Raw genomic sequence first — 22082 nt, forward strand, 5'->3', positions numbered from 1 at the left:
CGACTCATTTTGAAATCGAAACGAGCCGGGCCGATAACTTTCCTCGGCGTCCGCTCGCTCTGTCGCTCGCCGGTTTATTAGTTCGCAAAAAAGTAACGCATATCGCGGCGCTGCGCGAGCGAGCGAGCGAGAGGGCAGGCAGGCAGGCATCCAGAGCGCACTTTCAAACGAATCGGCAAAAACGACTGCATAGTATCGCATAGGATGCAGCGTTCCAACGCGTGTCCGGAGACCGAGCAGCTTCGCTCCGCTCGGCACCGCTCTTTCCGTCGCTTTGCTCTGCTTTGGCTCGCTCCGCTTTGCCTCGCTTCACCCGCGACGCGGAGAGAGTTCTCCGACCCTCGTCAAACGGTTTCGACAGGGTGGAAGCGAGGGCCACGCGATAATGCGCGAAACAATGTCATTAGAACGTCGATGCCGAGAAAATCGTTGCACGGAGGTTGCCACGTGCAACGGCCAACCGGTTCTCGAGCGGCATGCATCGCTGCGGTCCAACCCGGGTTTCGCAAACTCGGACGTCCGCCAGCGGGCATTTTCCAGGCTCCGGCGAGAAACCGGAGAAAATGATCCCGGCCTGCTCGATCGCCGTGTCTAACGGCGGAGCGTACCGTTTGATGTCTTTGTTTCGACCCTCCCGCCAGGTCCTCCCGCCAAGCCTTTCTCTTCGGGATTGTTATTCGGCTCCGCAGAACCGGTGCCATCATTTTCCGATCCATCGTCCGACAGCTGAATAATCTGTTTCCACGCCTTCGTTTCTTGTCGTGCGACAGTCTTCGCTTTTAAAAAACAATAATTACGGTTAAGTAATGCGCATACGGATTTTGTGCGCCAGTTGTTGCGAGTTTACGCACAGGTTCAGGCAACGCAAGAAAATGTGCATATCGATATGAATGGATCGCATTGTTGTTGTGTGATTGCTGCATGAAATTACAACATCGGTGCAAGATACGTTCTTGTTTTATAGACTTTTCTCGAACAAGTTACGTAAAGATTTGCGGTGTGGTAGTAAGCTTAATAACCCTTTGCACTCGAGGCTATTTGATATGTATCAAATTGTAGGTGTATGCTTGTAGAAGACTTTTATTATTCGATAATTTATCGACTACACAGAAAATTAACGATGCGAAAATTCTTTTGAGGACAACAATTCATATGATTCATATGTTATTTATTGATTGTCAAAATTACAAAGACTGTTTCTCAAAAAACCATTGAATAAATTTTTTAAAATGAGCATAAATTGTAATAAACACGGCGAAAAATCTAAACGAATTATCAGTCTTACTAACCAGCTCACGTTAGGTAGAGCTAGATAGATTTCGCATTAAGCGATAAAAATGACAAGAGTTAGAATTTATTTACACATTGTATTGCGATAAGAACACCGAAGTAGTCACTTCCCGTGAAAACGTCTACGGACACGCTAAATTTGAATAATCGTAAAACACAAGGTACGAGCCAAGTGAATAAGATTGAATGTCAATATACAAGTTCCGATAAACATGTGAATGATTTCAGCAATTCCATTCACTGTGATAAGATACTTCTAATCGGAGGTGGCACGGGAGTAGCAGGAAAAATTGCATAAACATGAAGGAGTGCGCGCAGGAAAAACACTAAATACAGTGCAGAAATTGCGGCGACGTTTCGCAGAAATCGTCAGTCGAGCATCGATACCGTTCGAGAAGGGGGAATCGAGACGATTCCGCGGCCGGAAGCCGTGCATCAGGCGATCGTTTCACGGTGGGCGAAGAAATAAAGGACGAAATAAGGCCGGGACGTTCCAGGAAGCTGCAGGACGCCCTAATGGCCGGTTGATCCGGTCCGAAATTGCCGGCGAGGAGGCTTGAACACGCGGGCGGGGTTCCCTGCGTCCTTTCAAGGCCATCGGTAGCCGATCATTTGCGGAACAAGCGTAAATGAAAGGATCCCGTCGACGGTTCACGGAATCGGAGGAAACTTCGGCCTCGTTTTTGCCGGCCCCCGGATCGTTCTAATCATATTTCGCTGGTTTCATGGTGCTCGTCGCGAGCGAACGATACGGACCCGAGGCGAATCGATCCTCGATCCCGTCGAACTTACGCAACAACGATCCGCCGTCGAAATTTTACTGTCAAATGGCTTCGCTGGCAACCCGGTTCCTCGCCGGAGGACTCAGCGTCGATCGTCGATCCGTGATCCGACTTATCGATGAAACGAAAGATTTTTCCACGGGAACGCAGATTGCTCGCAGATCGAAAGAGATGTCGATCCTTTTGGTGAGAACTGTTCGAAAGATAAATCTTAACCTTTGGACGGCGGACATTTGTAAGCATTTATGGCAGCCACGGTTGGATCCATTCAAGACTTTACGATTACTTTTCACTGGTGTACAATTAAAACCTCTTTGTTGAGACCATAGTTAATCCTATCCTTAGTTTCAGTATTAATAGTAAATAATTCCTTTTGCTGGCACGAAATTGAAATCTAGATGGAATATTTGCAACTCTGGGTCTGAAATAACCCGGCGCTATCATCATCCAAGAGTTAAGAAACGTTCTTATGTTAGAAGTACTGGAAAGATGAAGGAGCGTTCTTGAAAGTTAATTTTTCCGAAGCTCCCTTATTCAACTTCACTCGTCGTTCGCTGTCATAGAATTTGAAAAGACGTCGCTGATCCGAAGCCTCGGTATTTATTATATCTAAAGAAACGTGTTTATGATCCTCAATTTCCACATAGGTGTCATAAAAATGCATCCCTCGAGGTTTGTAATTACGCAGTTGGAAAATGTTCACGGTGTAGTTTGCGTTTTATAAATGGCGCGGCATGCACAAGGTGGAATGAAATCTTTATTCGAAAATCATTAGGCATCGGAATCTGACGAACCAGCTGGCACTCGCAACCTTCGACGCGGCAGCGTCTCGATCAGGTAAGCCGCGAATCACGCGTCGCAGGTGCATAGGCAGTCGGAAGCGATTTGGCGCGTTTAAATGGAAATCGAACGCGGCGTGGAATTGCAGCGTTCGATCTGACCCTTCCGGAAAACGCTCTCCCGGAGTCATCTCCTCCAAACTTGGCCGCGCATGATTAATCGAACGGCCAAGTTCGGAGCCACCGGCTAACGCTCGGCCGAGAACAATAACGGGGAACAAAGAGCGAGGTCCGCTCCGGACGGCGGACTCCCTCGCGCATTAAATTACCCCGTGTCGAAACGGCTATCGCGTAACATTATCTCGGTCCCTGGAACCGGCGAACCTCCTCTTTGGTCTGGTTTCGATCGGCGAACCGATCGCCGCGGCGTAATTCTTCCGGTGGCTCGTTAAGCTCGCGTTAAAATCGGTCTCGACCGACCGCGCCACGCGGAATTAATATAGACGGTACAACGATCCAGGATACCGTCGGGCACGCCTCGTAATTAATCGTACATCGTCGATTGCTGTCCGGGCGTTTTCCAGAGGCTGCACAGGAAAGCGGATTTCGACGTTTCGCGTACCCGATTTCTCGACATTCTGATTCCGATTACGTATCGATTTGTGCGAACGAAGACTATTAGCAAAAGTCTTGAGTGGAGGTGGCTTTCGAGGCAGTCTTGCCTAGATTCTTTCGAATCCTTGCGTATTAATCATGCCTCGTACATCCGCGGAGTCGATCTTCTGATCGGATCTAATACAAATAGCTGTAGAATGTTTCCGTCGGCAAATTGCAACATTGCTACAGATATCAACCATTTTAAATAGTTGTGAATTCCGCATATTCTGAACGACTGAAGTCGACAGCTACGAGATCGGACTGCGAATCTTTAAGCGAAATATATGTTTTCCACTTCCTTGCAATTCAGAGATTCCTGCTTCGAAGCATTTCAATAAGTGCAAAGCAATCGATCGATGTTGCTCGATTCTTTTCATTTTCTTGCTAATTATACCGAGACTTTTCCGCTATCAATAGGATAAAATCCCCGGTCTAATTACGCTCGACGCTAATAATAAGGATGAACGCATATTAGCATTTCCATTCGGTATAAAGACGACCGGCACGAGGATAATCCTACGTGTTCTCTCGATGAAAAGTTGTAGGCCCGATCGGAGACGAAGATTGTCTCGGAAATGTGTAAATTGTCAATGGTCGCCGGCGCGATTTACGGGGTTTTAAGGCGGCGAATCGCGTTCTGCTCGTTCCCGTGGTGCCCGAGGTGCGCGCCAGGTGCGGCGGCACAGCATCCCGAGCAGACAAAATGTCTCTCCGCAGCGGGATTACGTTTTAATCTTCGGTGGCGAAGCTCGCAGAAAAAGAGAGAGAGAGAGAGAGAAAAGGGCGGTCAATTTATAAGCCGGCCGAGCGTTTTTTCGAGCGGCTCGTGATTCGTCGAGAGATCGTTTCTGCCGGGTGCCGTGCCAGCTGAGCACTGACATTTTTACGAGCGCGCAGGAATCGCGCGACGTTAGCACGGCAGTGTAATTTTTGTCGCGTCGGTTGATTTACAACTGCCGCGGCCGGGGAGAGAGAAAGAGAAGAGAGGGAGGGGAGGAAAAAAGGCGAGAAAGACCTGCAGCGAAATTGCGCGCGATCTCGTCACCCGTGTTCCCGCGTCACGAGGTCCCTCGAAATCGGTGTAATCCGACGAAGCGGTCGTGATCGGGTCGAGGAAACGAGCGAACGATAAGTGTATCGTTCGATCGGGACACGCCAAGCCGTCCTTGGTCGATCGAGGAACAATTCCGACGTCGAGACCACTTTGGCGGCTTAAATTTGAGGCCACGGTTTACATTCGTGACGTAAGGACGTTAATCGAGGCGACGGTAACGCGAATCGCTGACACGAACACGCCGAGCCGATGCTTATTTGCTTCCCCGGCAAGGCGATCACGATCCGTGGAAACACCAAAAAACAACGATTTGGGTCAGTGCTTCGCGAAGTGCGCAACAGTGGCAGTTTTTTTCGAAAGATGGAAACGCGACGGTGTAACGTAGAAATCAAATTTCCATCAATCGGGTATTCGAGAAAGTATTTCATATTAGATTCACGATTTTTGGAAAATTCTTGATATTTGAGCTGCTGTTATTTGGTCAGAAAAAATGATACAACGATGAAATTGGGCTCATTCTAAAGCTAGAAGTCTCTACTTTCGCATATCTCTGTGGATTTTCTTGGAAAATATTTCTGTCACACATAATAGGCGGAAAACTGACGACGTGATTTTCCGCAAAAACGCAACAAATTAAAACGTGTCCAAAATCATCGAAAATTTTTTTTGGTCACTGTACTTATTACAGAATTATAGGTTGAAGCTTCCTCTGCAAAACTATTCTTCAAAACTTGGGATACGATTAGTTTCCGTTGATTTATGCAGCGGAAATACAGAGCCTCGATGTAGACAGTCATTAATATTAAACCTACCGAGCATTAAAAGCGATAAGGTTAATTTAATTTAGAATCTCTACAATTTTTATTATAATGAATATTTGGCTAACACACTCGATACCAGCGTTACACAGGCATGACGTCTAAGATTTCGTATTTCGTGTTTAGATCAACGAAAGTATTTTGTGAATACGATCATTGAAAATTGTAACACAGCATGTTATTTAGAAAATTTATAGTTTCTCTTTGGCAAAATTGTTCTGCTATTTTATAAGATGATGCGATGCATTCAGTCCAATAAATATAAATATGCCCGTTGGTGACACTGATATCGAACTTGTTAAGAAATTTATGGAATCGCTTCCCGCGAAAGAGTCTTTATAATTTCAGCGATTTAAAGATATAAAATACGAAAGAGGTCATCTTGATCGGCTCAGCAGGTTTAGTATTAAAGAACGCTATAACAATGCTATCCACTGATTTTGTGAGACCGCTTTTCCCTCGACAGTGCTGGGTTGACTAAAATTTAAACCGCGGCCTCGCTTCGATGCCGATTAAACAGCGAGAGATCAAGAAGTCCGAGAGCATTCTGAGGATCGCGGAGGGACAGGGAGATGAGTCTCAGCAAGACACCTCGGTACGGTCCCGGAACTGGCGTCCGGTTCGTCCTCAGGAGCGGTTTCGAATTTTTGCTGGTGCGTGTGTCGGGCGTGGGCGGTTCGCCGGTTGTCTACGATAGAGGTGGGGTCTCGGCGACGGCAATGAGCTCAACAATGGCATTGCGATACTGCTCGAATTTAATTTGAAAGCAGCCGTGGCCCATTGTACACGCGGTACACGCGGACGTATAAATAGACGTGGTCGGTGCGCGCGCGTGCCCACGCAACCAGCCTTTATGCCTTATGCCACCGAGGATGAGGATCCGCGCGCGCGTCTCGCCTCGCGTCGCCTCGCGTCGCGTCGCGTCGAGAGCCGGGTCGAATTTGCATTTACAACCGCGGACGCGTCTCCCGGAAAAAAGAACGTATAAATTCTCGTTAAATGCGATTCTACGCGATCCACGCTCGCTTCCTTGGCCGGCCAATCCGGCCCGCGATATTCTCGAATAGCTTCCATGCTGCCAGCGATCGCGAAATCAAACGCCATCAACGCGCGATTGCGGCCACGCCGATCGGGATATTGATTGGGCATCGACACGTCCACCGGAAGAGAACCCACTTTACGTATACGGACAAGGTATCTGTGTTCTCTGCCTGACGATGGCGACGCGATCTGCCTTTATAGTCGTATCAAAACTTAATGGATGCAAGGATTTAAAGGGTTGGGTGCAACATCTGCTCCGCATTGCCTGCCGCAACAGCCGTCCTAGCTTTAGACGATTCTTGACACACTATCTGCAGGTCATAGAACAATCTTGCAAAACTGACAATAAGATTTTGTTAACACATTTACTAGACTCTTAGCAATGTTATTTTCATTCAATCGTATGTCTGTTTAAAGATTTTGCTTGCACCAGAAGCATCTTCCCCACGTTCAGTCATTCCTGCGACATAAATCGCAAGTTTATGTGAAGACATCTTACCTGCACATAGATAGATCAGTTTCCAGATTGCAGAACATTACGAACATTTATATCACTTATGTTGCAATGATGCCTCAGGGACCAATTGTGGTAAACACAGAATAACAACATTATTCGATCTCGTTAATGTGCGCGTGTTTTATAGGTCCGCGTGCATTATAAACGCGTAAAGATCCGATGCGAATGTCTATGCAAATCCTAATTTTTATAGACAGTTGTAAAAGATTAGAATCGAACGGAATATTACTCCTTGTAGTAACAAGATCTGCCGACGACTTTAGATTTCCCTGATCACGGATACCTCGTGCAGGTGCTGATGCATCGGGATCCATAATTTCAAATCTCCTCCGGCCTTAACAATTACGTAGGAGAACATTTCTATCTATAGCCTGCCCGGTGGTTAGATCTGTGTAACAGAGAAGCTCGATGCCAACGTAAAAAGAAGCGGATGACGTTCACAGTTGGTGACTCGAAATTGAAATAAATGTCGATGCAACGAACTGCAGCCGAGTCTCCATCTCGTCGATGGTCGAGCGGCTATAAATACCTGCATTAATCTATAAAAGGCATTGACTGGCAGTCTCCGCTGCCGTCTCCGAGAACCCCGGCTAAATTGGGATGCAATTTATCGTGTAAACTCTACCGAGAATCCGCCGTTTCTGAATCTTTTGTTCATCGGCGTAGGTGTCGCGACGGCTTCCGATCTGCCGTTTAATAACGTAACGCGACGACGAAGCGAGGAACTTCAAAGGGGCCGTCCGTGGACGCGGCTGTCGTTCGGGAACCGTTTTATTGCCGTTTGCGCCAGTCCAGAGAGGAGAGGACATTGTTCGAACCTCTGGGAGTCTCTCATGATTGTCGTTCGCCTTTCCATTCGCGTAACGACGCGGCCGTATTCAAATCACGCCGGCACGGCACACGTTTACGCATCGGCACCGTCGTTGGGCAAGCGGGGAAAAAAAAGGAACCGATCTGTTGCCGTTCACGCAACTCTGCTCCACTCCGCACTTTGCCCGCCAGAAATCCCCTTTGACGCCTCGATCGCCGTTCTAACCACGCAGCCGGCCAGCAAAGTTCGCGCACGTTCTCAGACAGAGAGTTTTTAAACACTCGATCGGCTGCCTTTTTTCTAGAAAAATTTAACCAACAATTCTTGCCTCCATTTATCGCGCTATAATTATTATTATATAATACTCATTCTTAGTGGGTTAGCTTTTTTCAATTCAGTTAATTGGTTCAAGCAACCGGGAATTTCTTAAAGTCGTGAGAAAGTAGACATAAAAGTAGTGAGTATTTTTTTTTATTTAGAACTTTTCTTTGTAGATAGCTGTTAATTATGTACGCGATAGGATGGATTCGCGCGGAAACGAGCGATGGACATTGAAATTTGCGAGAATATTTCAATCGTTGATACTTTAATTTTCGCCGCTTTCTTCCGTTTCTAGTCAGAAATTTGATCGAAGGGGGAAACGTGACGCCGGCGAGAGAATAAAGCAACGCCGTCGAAGGAAAGCAAGGTATCGCGGATCGTGGATGAAAACGCGGAAGATTCTCATGGTTTCGCGGGGATATTCGTGGGTGCCGCATAAATCTCGGCAAGTCGGTCGTCCGTCCGCTCTTAACGATCCAATGATTAAATGCCACGAATTCCCCGAACCGAGATACATTATTCATAGTGAAGCAGGCCGGTTCGATAGTGCACGCAGCCAGGCGGTTACGGGTTTCCGAGGGTGCAGCCACGTTAACAGTTAATTGATAACAGGTAAGCGAAGCGGCACGGCACTGCGCGCGGTAAGGCCGAGGCGCCTCGATTTTTGTTGTTGGGGCCACGCCGATCGAAATAGACCGACAACACCGTTAACGGTTGCGCGAAACCAACGCGAGCCGCGTTCCCCGGCCATTATTTTCTTCGTTTTCGAACGGCGAGTCGATCTGTCCCACCTGAGCTGCGGATTTCGCGCGTCTACGTATTTTCGAATTAAATCACTGGATACGTTGCATTCTGTGATCTAACGGGTATTCTGACTGTTCAATAAACAATTATAATTAGATTTTATTCATTTAGGAGACAAATTATTAAGTGAACGATTAGAACAATTTAACAATCTGATTATGCTATTTATAACTGAATCAAATTATTCAAGATGGGAGTAAACATTCGTGCAGTTTCTGTTTCTTACAACTGATGCGCGATATTTTTAATCTGCATACAGATCCGCTGTTTAATGACAATAATAATTTATAGCACTTTTAGAAGAACATTACGGAAGATTTAAGTGGATTTTCGTCATCGTTGGAATGCTACAAGAAGACTGCGGATTAATGCGGCATGACAAAATTGACTGAGTAAAATAGGTCAATGAAGACGTTAGAAAGATTTAAGAATCACCTTGCATTTTTCTTAGTTTATTGGAACTATTCAGAGAAGAAATACTTTTTTCTTTAACTTTTTTACAATTACGTTGATTTTATTTTCTGTTTCGGATAATTGCTCAAATAATATTCAACGTTTTCTTTAGAATATTACGTACGACTTTGACCGCAGAAATATGACAAACAACCAAGCAGATGCGCGTCATTTTAAGCATATGAGGAAAATGTTCGACGACGCCTTGTTAAGATAAATCCCCTCTTACTGTCTATACATCTCGAAGAATCTTTTGTTTAGGTCTCATGCAACTATGCCTATGACAGAAACGAAATCCGAAAGACGAAGAAGAACTCTGAAAATAGAGCATACGAGAAAGTCCCGAGGAGCCAGCATTCCACAGGATCAGGAATGACGAGCAGTTCCTGGCGGAGGTCCCCGTGGAAAGTTCAGTGAAAATAGCCGGCTGATAAAAACGCGTCGCCTACAAATAGCGGGAAAGGATTTCGCGTGTCTGGCATAATCGATCACCTCTCGCCGGGGTTATCTCTCGTTCGCCGGGACCCTCGAATGGGCGCAGTCCCTCGGCCTGGAGGCGCGTAAATTTATGAACGAGGAAATACGCCGGGAAGCGTGCGCTCGCGCGAGCCAGGCGAGCCAGGTGAGCCCGGGAACATAGCTTTCGCGGTGTCTCGTTGGCTGACCGGCAGAACGAACTGTTCGGTGATATAAGGACGAGGCGTGGGCGGCCGCGCGCTTAACTTTTCAGCTCGGGATTCAGCTCGGAATCGCGCGGAGAGCTCTGCGACTTCGGAACTGGTTCCGAGCGAATTAGACGGGGGCTGGAGCGGTGTGGCCGCGAGCGAGTGAAACTTGTCGCTCGCCGCTCGTGCGTTACGGGAAACGATCCGTAGATCCATTCGTCATCCTCGCGTTTTTTCCGTCTCCTCGATCCTCGGAATCGAACGATTTCTTCGGTGCAGGGCGATTTAGAAATCGAACTATAGGCTCTTTTTTCAGATTCTGCGGTCCGGTTCGATCGTCGAAGGATCGTGGAATTCGTTGGTCTAGGTGGAAAGGGATGCGAGAGGAAGCGGAGAGCTCGCGAGATTGCGAATCGGGGCGATTTTTTCGGGGCTTGGAGATTTACAAATCGAATTCTCGTCTTTTTTTTTAATTTCGCTGTTCTAGATTGAACTCAGTCACGATTTAATGGAGAAAAAGCGGAGCGTTCGCACCAATACGATTTATTCGGTGTTAGTCAGTTCAGAAATCGTCCTTTGTCTTGTTTTTAACTTCGATGTCCTAGTTTGAGCACTGTTTGTTTCTTTAATTAGAATGTTCTAGTACAATGATTTTTAAGAAAAAGTAAAAGCCGTTTAATCCTTCAAATCGTTAGAAAAATTTTAGTCTCTTCCGTGTTTTACTTTTTAGCGAGATCTATCGTTGATCTAGTCTGTGTAATATTTTTCCGACGACGTTGTTTATTCGAGAATGCAAGGCAATACTCCATGGAAACATGTCGCAATACTTTGATTTTATGTAACGAATTCTAAAATTGTACGATAAACATTAAATCACGCCAGTGTTATCTCCAAAAAGTGAGTCTAAACTCCAATTCACGATTGATTCGAAGTAATTTAACAAACAAACCGATCTCTGTTTTTTCGGTAATCGCAGGGTGCCAGTTCAATCGTCGACGATCGATCGAATCTAACGAATCGTTCGCCAGCGAGAGGTCGAAAAGAAGCGGGAGATCCGCAGGAGTACGACCAGCGATTTCTTCGGCGGTAGCCGGACGGAACGTCTCAATCAATTTCAGGTTCCCGCGCTTTCTTCGTGGTCGACCGGCCGATTCTTCCAGCTTGGACTCGGCTCGGCTCTCGGCTTCATAAATATTCAGAGGCGCCGGCCGAGGTTCGCGTCGCGCGAGAGCGTACTCTCTCGCGAGGACGGAGCGGAACGAGGAAGAAGAAACGTCGAAAGAAAGAGCGCAAATCGACTTACCTTATGCGTCATTCCACGACCTTGAAGCCGGGGGTAGCTAGCTGGGCACTTCCGGCGAACGGTTTCTCACTTTTTTTTTTCCCACCGGTTGGTTCTCTGGATTGTCTCGATCCTCGACGCGTATCGGCTCTGCCTCTTGATCCCGGTTGTCGCCGGAGTAGTCACAACTGTTATACGCTGGCCAGTTCACCACCGATCAAACGGAGTATGCAAAGGTATAGAGAGACAGAAAAAAACAGAGCACACAGAGTCCTCGTTGTCGGGCGGGCAAGAGAAGAAGAGCAGGACAAGCGAGAAGAAAGAGCGAGGAGGAGAAAGAGAAGGGTCACTCTCGTTTCAACAACAACGAACACTGAGATCCTCACACTTCAGGTCACTTCTTCCTCGTCCCAGGGAGACCTCCTACGTGTATCCAGATCGAAACGTCCGATCGAACATCCTCGCGTCGATTACTGTTCGCCGATACGCTGCCGAGGTGTTCGCAGGTGGTGAGCGCCTCGTGGCGACCACGTGCTCCAGCGACAAGATCCCTCTGATCTCCCGTAGCCAATGTTCGAGACTCCTCCGGCGATCACTTAACTAAAACCGTATCTATCCAAGCCGCTCCTTCGACTAGAACCTCAGAGTCCCCTCTCCTGAACTCACTTGGCACCCTTTGGCTAGGGTCGAAACGCTGATTTCTCTCTCGTCGAAATCCTGTCCCACTCGTTACCAAAAAGCAAAGGTAACAGAACCAAGGTGGGATCCTTGCGCGTGAATAATGTTTCACTGAGGATCCATGGTCGCGATCGATCTCACAGGGCGACTGCCGCGTATTTCCGGTCGGGACCGATGCTGCGGATGATCCCCGCGAACGACGTGTGTGTCCGATCGTGCGATCGATCGTTCCGATCGCCGGTGTCGTATCGTATCGTATCGTGTCGTGTCGTCTCGTGTCGTCTCGTGTCGACAGGACAGCAGCCGAGTCCTGACTGGTGGCGCGCCGGAGGATCTGAAGGAGTCTCGAGCACGTTGCCGAGCACCGTCCGGCGATCGTTTGGTGCTCGTTGTCCAGGTCCTCTCTCGAGGCGTGTGATATCCCCCCTCTGTGCGGGCCGCCTCGTGGACGAAGCGGAATATCAGCGAGCGCTCTCGCGGAGATTCGTGAGACGCGACTCGCCGCGTAGTCGAGGCTTTACCTGAGCGAGAAACCTTCTGTACACCTGGGGAGGGGTACGAGGAGGAGGTAGAGGAGAGAAGGTAGGAGGAGGAGGAATCGAGGCGAGGCGCGGCGTGGCGCTGCGGCGACCACGAAGAGAACCGTATGGTACTCGCGGCGCGGTGGTGAGCAAACGGTCCCGGTATCGGCGAGCAGCGACGCCGCGCCGTGGAGGGAGAGGAAGAGGGAGAGCTGATTGGAGGGCAGAGTGAAAGAGATGAAAGTAGATCACCGGAGGAGAGGCGATCCAGAGGGAACGGAGACGCGGGATCGCGTTGGTGTGACACGGCGGGGTGGGAGGAAGAGAGACGCGAGAGACGGGAGAACGAGAGATGAGAAGAGAGAAGAGCGATCGCGAGGAGAACGCATACAGAGAAGGGTGCGCGCGGACTGGGCGGGGAGCAAAACGGACCCGTAGGTTGGCGGGTAGGTTGGTAAGTAGGTAGGTAGGTAGGTAGGTGAACCACGAGGAGCACACACGGCGGACGCTGGTAGTCTGGGTAGGAAGGTGTGCAGCGAGAGAGGAGAGCTCCCCTGCGTGTTAACCGTGAGTCGTGAGAGACGTCGGGAAGGTAAGTGCTCTCCTCTCCTTTCAGGTTCGGAGCAGCACCACGCCGGCACGCGACCTGCCCTCTCCCACCCCGTCGTTCGTCTCACGATCTCTTCGTCCTCTCCTTCTCTATCGCCGCAGGCTCGCGTCCTCTTCCTCCTCTTCCTTTTTCCTCCACCGTCAAGGCGGCGGCGGCGGTGCGACGGCAGCTACGACTTCTCTCCTTCTAGCCAGGACCGTTTCCTCTGCCAGGTTCCTCCTCGGCGTTCTCCTTCCCTCCCAGATCGTGCGCCAGCGAAGGGAGCAACGCGACCAGGCTTCGGAGGTGGACTGCAACCACTCCTTCCCGATGGACACACCGGAATCCTCCCACCTACCAGACCAGAGACGGAGACGAAGAAATCGGGAGGAACCGAGTCTTCCACCCACCGTACACGCTTTTCGGCCCTCATTATTGGGAGACGGAATTTATTCTCGGGATATGAAAATTTCTTTATAATTCATTCAATTGGACATAAGTGGTTGAGATCTGCGAATCGCGAGGAGGTACAAAGAGTGTCGTAGGTCAACGAAAATAGTGGTAACAACGAGCAACCCATTCGGAGGAAACAAGGAACATCGTCAACTTTGTTTCTACCGAGCAGTTTTAAACTCTATAAAGAAATTATTTCGCAAGTCCAAATATACATAATACATTTTTAAAGGGCTAATTCAAGATTTCAAATTATCGCTTTATAATTCTTTGTACTTCTCATTGGTTTTTCTTCTATTACATCGTTTTCCTGTAAATCCACAAGTTTTCCATGTGCAACGAAACTAAATCTCGGACACCAAAATAATGTTGTAGGACCAAAGAATGGCTAAACAGGCCATTTAAGTGGAGTCATTCGAATGTCTCGTTTGAACTTTTTTCTAAATCCATTGGCCAGAGGATCTTTTTCCGTTTCCTCCACAGTTCTCTCCGCTCCAAAGATCACTAATCAGCGGCTACTCAGCTTCTCGGTACGGGAATACGAACTCGTCACCAGGATTTCTTTGCCAAAGGTCCTCCGGGTACAACGATCATTGTGGCCGATCTCGGTCCAGTTGTCGCACGTGCGCCTTTGTTGCGAGAACACGATATAGATCGTTTGAATGATCGTTTCCACTTCCCTCGCCCCTCCCGTTGCCTCTTCCTTCGGACCGCTCCACCAAGGACCAAACCCCCACCAGTCCCTGGTTCAGTTACTCCGGTTTCGTGGCACTAATTCACCGGGCGCAACTGTATCGTCTCCCCACCTCGAGGACCTTGGTTCTCTTCGGCGTGACGACGATCCGGTTGTCCTAGGACCGGGCCGGAGTCGTTACCGTTTCGTTCACGGTCCCCCACTTTCGAATCGATTACGGCGAGCCATTTCGGCCCCCTCTGACGTTAGAAGATCGAGTCTTATTTTTGAGTCCGATTTCAACCGGCGGACTTCCTCTACGCCGACCTTCCTTTCCTGATTCATTTATTTATTATATAATCTACTCTTTCCTTCCGTATAACGCTGTTCATTTAAATGAGGAATTAATAAAAAAAAAAACACGAATTGAAATCTTCCTTGCGTGTTGTCCAGAACTATGCAAAATTGCGATTGAATTACTCAAGGCATTATAGTTACAAAATAATTTAATTACATTGTTGTTCGTAAATAAAAGCGACGCCGCGATCACGCGAGAGCACACTCTGCACCGATTCGATTCCGCTCGATGATATCGATTGGTCGGTCCCTGTCATTCAATTGTCATACCTACGCAACCGTGCACTCACATTCGCCTTCGTACCACTACATTTATACCTTCGATGCTTATTGTTACAAGTGTAAAAAACATGGAATAGATTAGGATTCGTATTTCAATTACATTGTATGTCAATTACATTGTAATTCAATTACATTGCAATTTAGTTACATTGTTTGTCAATTACATTGTATTTCAATCGTACTCATCGTTAAAATGATTAGTAACTGATTTAATTCAAAGATTTGCATTACTTAATCGAATTACAATATAATTAAAATACAATGTAATTGAATTACAACATAAGATTGAATGATTGAAGGAAGAAGACCTATATCCTTCGACCGAAGCTGTCGTAAACATCATATAGGAAATAGAGTAGTTTCTTCTTCTGATATCGAGTTCAGGTTCATCCAATTTTCTCTGTCGAGCAGGGAACTTATGGTTCGCAGTGTCTAGCATCGCAGACCCAGGATGTTTCAGCGTAACGAACGCGAAACAAATTTTCTTCCGTTGAACCGTAAGAACCGGATCGTAATTAAAACCGGCGATGAGCAAACAGCGTAGCTCGTCATCGAGCAATTGAAAAGCGAATCGCGCGGTGAGTCGGCGAAGCCGAAAGGCCGATGATCGTCGCATCGCGCGAATTACTCATCTTTGCGCCGCCATATTTGGCGGAAACTTTATCCAAGTTCTAGCTTTCTGGGTCAATCTCTGGTTAGCTTCTTAGCTTTAGGTTGCCCGAGACGCCCGAGAAACTAAGCACGACGGGTAAATCGAGGAGGCCGGCATGGCAGCGCAGTGTACACGTATATATATATACACGCCCCGAGACCTTAGATCATCGGATCCTCGTGGATCTGCTCGCTCTCCGGCTTGTTGCGCAACGATCGCCGGCGTCGGTGATCTCGGGCACAGAACAGCAGTCCTGACACAGTTACCTGGTCAGAGCCGTGCCGGCCCAAGATTAAAGAAACGAAAAAACGGGGGCCCCGAGAAACGTGAGCCACTCTCGAACACACCCGTCCACTGTGCTTCACCGTTTCACGAACTTTTTTGCGACCTTTCCGCTCGTCCGATGAAAAGACAGAGAGTCCCTCCAGGTCCGCTCTCCGACGGTTTCTTCATCAGGTTTCTCTAATAGTTACGTCGCCGATCGCGGGCATCCTCTCGATCGACGGCTTCCTGCAGAAAAATCTCTCTGTGGCAACACCGTGGCGAATCCCTCGAGAAATCCTCGATTCCAAACTCGTGGACGCTCGAAGAAACTATTTTACTTCGGGCTGCTTCGTTTCACTAGTTGCTGCATGAAAAACTGACTACCGTTTTTATAGAAACTGCCTCAAGCTGCAAAATTGACTAACAGAGCCGATCAGTGCTCCTGAATATATTTCGTCTCCTTAATCTCATCGCTGTCATCGTGTCTCCTAGATCAACGATGACTCCCTTCTTAGTCGAAATGGAACTAGTTCATCTGCGAATTTTGTGCAGCAAATTCGCCAGACGGAATTTACAATACAGTAATTTGTCTATAATGATTTTTAAGCTAGTAAACGAAATAGAGAATTTGGGAAGAGAGGATTCGAGCCTTGTGACTCCTTTTTATAATCGTATATTCTCTTCCTAAAATCTCCGTTTTGTTTTACAAGCTAAGGGAGGAAGAGAATTTATTAGTCTGTATTCGACAGACTAAATGGTTATGTGGAACTATGTATAGCTGCCTCTAGCTTAATCTATGTGTAAAAATGTGTAATTTTCAATTCATGAAAATTGGCGAAAAATAAAAGACTTTCGATGGGATAGCGATCTATCGGATGGGGCGATCCAGAGGTCACTGATCCAGATAGGCAGGACCAGTATTCAGAATCGAACCGAATGCAGGCAGCGGATACGCGATCGGCGTGTTGGTGTCAATCAAGGACCGTCGCCGTTGATATTTGAGGCGGGCAGAGGTGGGTCGGAATTCGCGACCACGTCGTCGTCGCGACGGATTCTTCCCTCTCGCATTCTATTCTGTACGATGACACTTCCCGCGGGTTTCGACGCGTGCACGCGCGGTGAGAACCCATCATTAGACGCCTACGCGCGCGAATGTCGTCGAGGACGGGACGAGGCTGTCGCACAACCACCATCGCGACACATCCCGTTGTCGCGACAGGGGCCCACGATGAGACGCGAGCGTGATCGAGGCGGAGCACGGTGAGAAAAGTCGATGACTGTCTGTCGAACACAGGAAGTCGACATCGTCGAACGATCCTCGAGCCTATTGCCCGCTAAACCGGGCGCAGTTAATGGAATACGACGGTCCTAGACGTACAATGCCTGCTCGCAGAAGGAGACCAAACAGGCTATACTTTAAACAGCTCTAACGAAGGGTTTAACAAGTTGTTCGCTCAATCATCAGGCAAGGGAAGTACCTCTTAGCTTAATGATTTGTTGTACTTTCATGAGCGTGACTCGCGATAGAGAATTCTCGTAATAAGGTCCTAGTCTACCGTCTATGTACGCTTTGAATATTTACTTCCTATTTATAGCTAACGACAAATTATTACTATCATTATTATCAACAAACGTACGTCATACAGTGAACACGGCTCTAAGAAACGCGCGCACGCTATGCATCAATATCTGCCGCAACCAAAAGGTTAAACAGGAATAAAACCCTGTACTCCTGTAATCGGTGTTTAGACATTCAATTAAATGCCGACACAGAACGTATATATTTCCTTTTCGTTTAAGAAATTATTACGATCGAGGAATTTTTCATTATGAATGGGGCAAGGGGTTAAGAAACAGACTACGAGTTTCCATAAAATTAGCCGACGAACGATTTTCCAGACCAGAAACTGTTCGAGTGGAACAAGTGGCTGGCTCGTGGCAAGTGAACAATTGTGTCAGTAAGACGGCGAAGAGCCGGAGAGTTAATATTCCGGGACAGAAGGGGGTTAAGGCGACGGCGGCGATCGCCGGTACGAGATCACTCGGTGAGCCAATCGCGGTATCGTAACACCTTCTCGGGTTCCGTCAGCGATGCACGGGTGTCCCGATCCTCTTTATAGTCGATCGTCGAATCCCGCCCGCGGTGTTATTGCGGTTCTCGCGGCACCTTGCAGAATCGGTCGCTCTAAATCTTCCTTTAATGGCGTCGTTAGTTAACCGTTTCGATGCGGGTCGTCCAGTTCTGGGACCCGGGGTCCGGTTGCCCGCTCACGACTTCGACTTTCGTGGATAGATCCCGCGGCTCGTTACGAGCGCAGCCGCGGCCATCGAAAAGGAAACCGCAACGAAAACGAAAAAAAAGAACGAGGCCGCGCCAACGACCGACCAATCGCCGTCTTTTCCCACAAGTTTCATTCTTTTCTTCCGATCTCTACTGGGAGAAGCATCCCCCGGAGGTTGTAAAACGATTTACGAAACATCCCCGGTATATACTGGCATTTGCGCTGTGAAAGTAAATCAATATACGGATCATATGTTAGGTCGTAGCCTAAGTTCGTGCCACGAATGTGTTCATACTTTTTATGATATGTTAAATTGATTTCGCGGAAGAAATTTTTGTCTTGCAGATCGAGCACGCTCTAGACATCCAACCGACGAGATGTCTCATCATGCTAAAATTATCTGCAACAACATACGGCGCGAACTTAGGGGACAATTTAATATACGAATCTTTCCTTGCTTCTGTACGTGAGACATTGATGGTTATCTAAGAGGAACAGTTGGAACGATTCACAATGTCCTCGAAGGGTTCGCCACTGAACTGCTTGAGATAAGTACAGTTGTCATAACGTAGTGGTCGTTTGATATTTTGCACTGAAACTTGCGAACTTTAAAACACGTTTATCGGCAATACATACATTCTGGAAGTTGTTCAGACAAGAAAGAACCAGAAACGATAAACGAGAAATCAAGAAATTTGCATTCGCGACACAACGAAAGTTGAAAAAATGGTGCTATACAGTGGCATAAATTGGCAGTAGCGAGTCTCGGAGATGGAGCCATCGGCCGGAAATAAAATCGCCATAGCGAATCGTCGGCGAGGCGAGAATCGCGCACGTTCCCGGTGGATCGTCGCGACGCTCGAGTGGAATCGCACGAGGTCCGCCTGACGGAAGGGGCCACCGTCGGGCGAGCGATTGGCCAGCGCGGCGGCGTGTTACATTTTCAGTGGGAGGAGCGGCGGATCCCGTTCGCACTTGTGCTCGGTCGGATGCACGCGGACGCTTATAATGCATGCCTACGTAGCTGTCAGCGAGATGAACGTCTACGAGCCGTATCGTTGCGCCTCTCCTCGGCTCTCCTCGCCACCCCTCTCGCCACGGCATGCCCCGACGAGCCGCATACCTGCGCACGCGTGCATTGCACGCGCTGCACCGGCGACGGAGTGATGCATCGGGCCCCGAGCCCGGGCCCAGGCCCGATAGCGATCTGCCGCGTCGGCAAAAAATGAATCGCCGCCCGTCTCGTCCGCGGTGACTCGTTTTTTCACCGGAGACGATCTTTTGCGAGCGAAGAGCATCGTTGTTCCCTCGCTGTACAAGATCATCCGCAGTAGATAAGGTTAATGTATCGGGAGACACGTGTTTTTTATTCAAATGAAATGTTCCTGTCATTGGCGCCGACGATGATAAATCGCTGTCGGGAGCGGGCGTTGGTGCAGTACGCCCCAAGATGCGGCCGCCCGATTTCTACATTATTCCTGGACGGTAGCAAAAGCTCTTCCACCTTGTTGGTGGATCGTTCGAGTCACTGTTCTGCGATTTGCGATATATCGTAATTTATGTGCGAGACTTCGAGGTGGTAGCAGAAGGTGGTCGCGTCGCTCCTGTCGGATGATTTTTTAGTGACGATGGAGTTGCCCCACATTGCAACGTTATGTATGCATGGAATTCCGATCGGCAAAAAAACCTCTCGCCTCTTCCTCGCCAAACATCCTCCGGGCGCTGCAAGGTTGCGACGGATTGCGACATTATTCATGGAATTTCCCACCGGAAGGAAAAGCTCTTGCATCTTCTTTGTCAGGCTCCATTGGTGCTACAAGGTTGTGAGAGATCGCGGCGTTATTCATGATGTTTTTCAGCCGATACCGAAGCTCTTGCACTTCCCTCGCTGGTTGTTCGTTCGCGACGGAAAACTGCGTGTGAAACATCGTATCAATAGCAAAAGCTTCTTCCTGAATGAACACACCGCTGCGTTACAAAGGTGTACACCATTGCACCATTATCCATTGAATTTCATGCCAGCGGCAACGGCCAATGCGCCTCTTAGTTGCTGCACAATCTTCTGCATCGCATGGCTGCACGATATTGCAACATTGCAAATGGAATTGCAGGTCGATGATAAACCGGTGTGATCCTTCGCGCAGAATCGTTTTCGGCGCCGGGAAGCCACGCATTGTCTCGCGGATGAGGAGAGCCTCTCGGTTTGTGCAACGATCGGACGATTATTCAGATCGATCACCGTAATTAGCGTCCGCGATATGATTACGTGTCCCGGCGAGAAGCGGCCGGGGTAAAAAATTGATTACGTGCGCGCGAGGCGTTACGTGGACGCAACCGTGCGCTTTCGTGCTTACGCACGCGTGTGCATGCGCATGTCGGCCGCACTTCTGGTGGCGGAATGATAGATCAAGAGGCCCGATACCGATCTCGGGACCCGAGAAAGGGCCCGGAACCCGGCTGCCGCCTCGCAGCCCCGCCGCGCGAAACCTTTCTCCCGCTCTCCGAACGATATATATTTCAATGTAACGTTTGATACGTTATCAATTACCCGCGCGCCTTTCGCGCCGCGCGCGTTACGTCACGCGAATTTGCCAGATTTTTCGAGCCGCTCGTATTTCACATCTGTCTCTCCTTTCCTACCACTTGCCCCACCGATCTCTCTCTCTCTCTCTCTCTCTCTTTCTTGCTCTCGCAGAAAAGACGTCTCCTGAGATCCCAGGCGTCGACGTTTCATTTGCGACGGCGCAAAAGTTGGGCCAGTAGCGCTCGACAGATATAATAACGCTAGCCGGATTCCGATCGGTGATTCATAGAGAGAAATTTTTCTACCGATCCTATGAAGCTGCTGGACCAGTTCGCGGCATGAACTTCGACTTCGAAGTTCCACTCGCCGCGATGCCGAAGCCTGAAATCCTCCGCCGCGGAGGACGACGCCGAGTCTCTTATCCTCTCTCTCTCTCTCTCTCCATCGCGCGCGCTCTCTCTCTCTTTGGCTACGTCTATCCGTGTTGCCGGTGTAGATTTACATATAAAACGGTATTGTTTTTCCTACGGAATAGGGTGCGTCTCCGGTTTCACATTTTACACCAGCGCGGCGTCCAGGTACGTCGCGAGGCCGCAACGGTACCTGATATACGCCCGATATTACGTGTACCTTCACGATCTATCGGTTTCGTAATGCCGTGCGCCGATGGCCGCATGAAAGCACGCCACAAGATTTATAGACCTACGCAGCCCCCGGATTCGCTGTGGATATCCTCGCGATTTCGAGGAGTCGCGACCGACTGGCAAATTCTGCTCCACGACCACCAATTTGTCCACCAAGTTGTCCGGGTACCTGATGTGGCCACTTTGAAAATTCTGTGCTCATAGATTTCTGAAATAGTAAATAGACTATAAACATTCTTATCCTCCCATGTAATACAGAATTTATAAAACAGTTTATTTGCTAAATTATGTAATACATGTGAGGATACAAATATTTATAGTCTATTTACTATTCCAGAAATCTATTATTCATATTCGGTGTTCGTAACAATATTATACATTCATATTATTTATATACACAGTTCTGGCATAATAACTCTTCATACTCTTTTTATTTGTTCGTTTTGCTTCGAATACTCGTAAAAAACAGTTACCTTGTTCATATCAGATATTCAGATTTTGAAATTCATTTCTGTCACGATTAAGCTGCAGATCTTAATAAAAATATTCGATGTTGTCAATTACTCCGCAACACTCTGGAGGAAAAACGAATTTCTTGCTTTGATTAGAAGACTTCTTGCTGCGAACACAAGATAATAATTCATCTCGTTGCACCGCATGAGCTCGTACTTAATATAAATGAATACAGATCCGCAGATAATCGATCTATTTGTATTTTGTCGAATGCTCTATTCGACTGTCAGTCCTTGAAAGCTGCGAGGATGTTGCAACCGATAGCGATTGGATGCCACTCCGGGATATGCTCGCCTAACTCGAGCACGCCTAATCCGTCGATCGCGTTCGGTAATGATCTCTCCTTCAGTCTTGGTCCCGATCATAACTGGGACAG

General features: G+C 48.2%; 1 protein-coding gene across 1 annotated transcript in view; it reads right to left on the bottom strand.

Moving 5' to 3' along the window:
- The window catches only part of LOC144473980 (uncharacterized), a 33042-nt gene extending 20659 nt beyond the window's left edge, over positions 1-12383 (bottom strand). The window contains exon 1 of the mRNA XM_078188354.1: positions 11296-12383. The gene's annotated coding sequence lies outside the window, so the exon portion shown is untranslated. The remainder of the gene's footprint in view (positions 1-11295) is intronic.
- Between the last annotated feature and the right edge of the window lie 9699 nt (positions 12384-22082).

Source organism: Augochlora pura, chromosome 8 (genome assembly GCF_028453695.1).
Source record: "Augochlora pura isolate Apur16 chromosome 8, APUR_v2.2.1, whole genome shotgun sequence".
In the NCBI taxonomy this organism is placed as follows: domain Eukaryota; kingdom Metazoa; phylum Arthropoda; class Insecta; order Hymenoptera; family Halictidae; genus Augochlora; species Augochlora pura.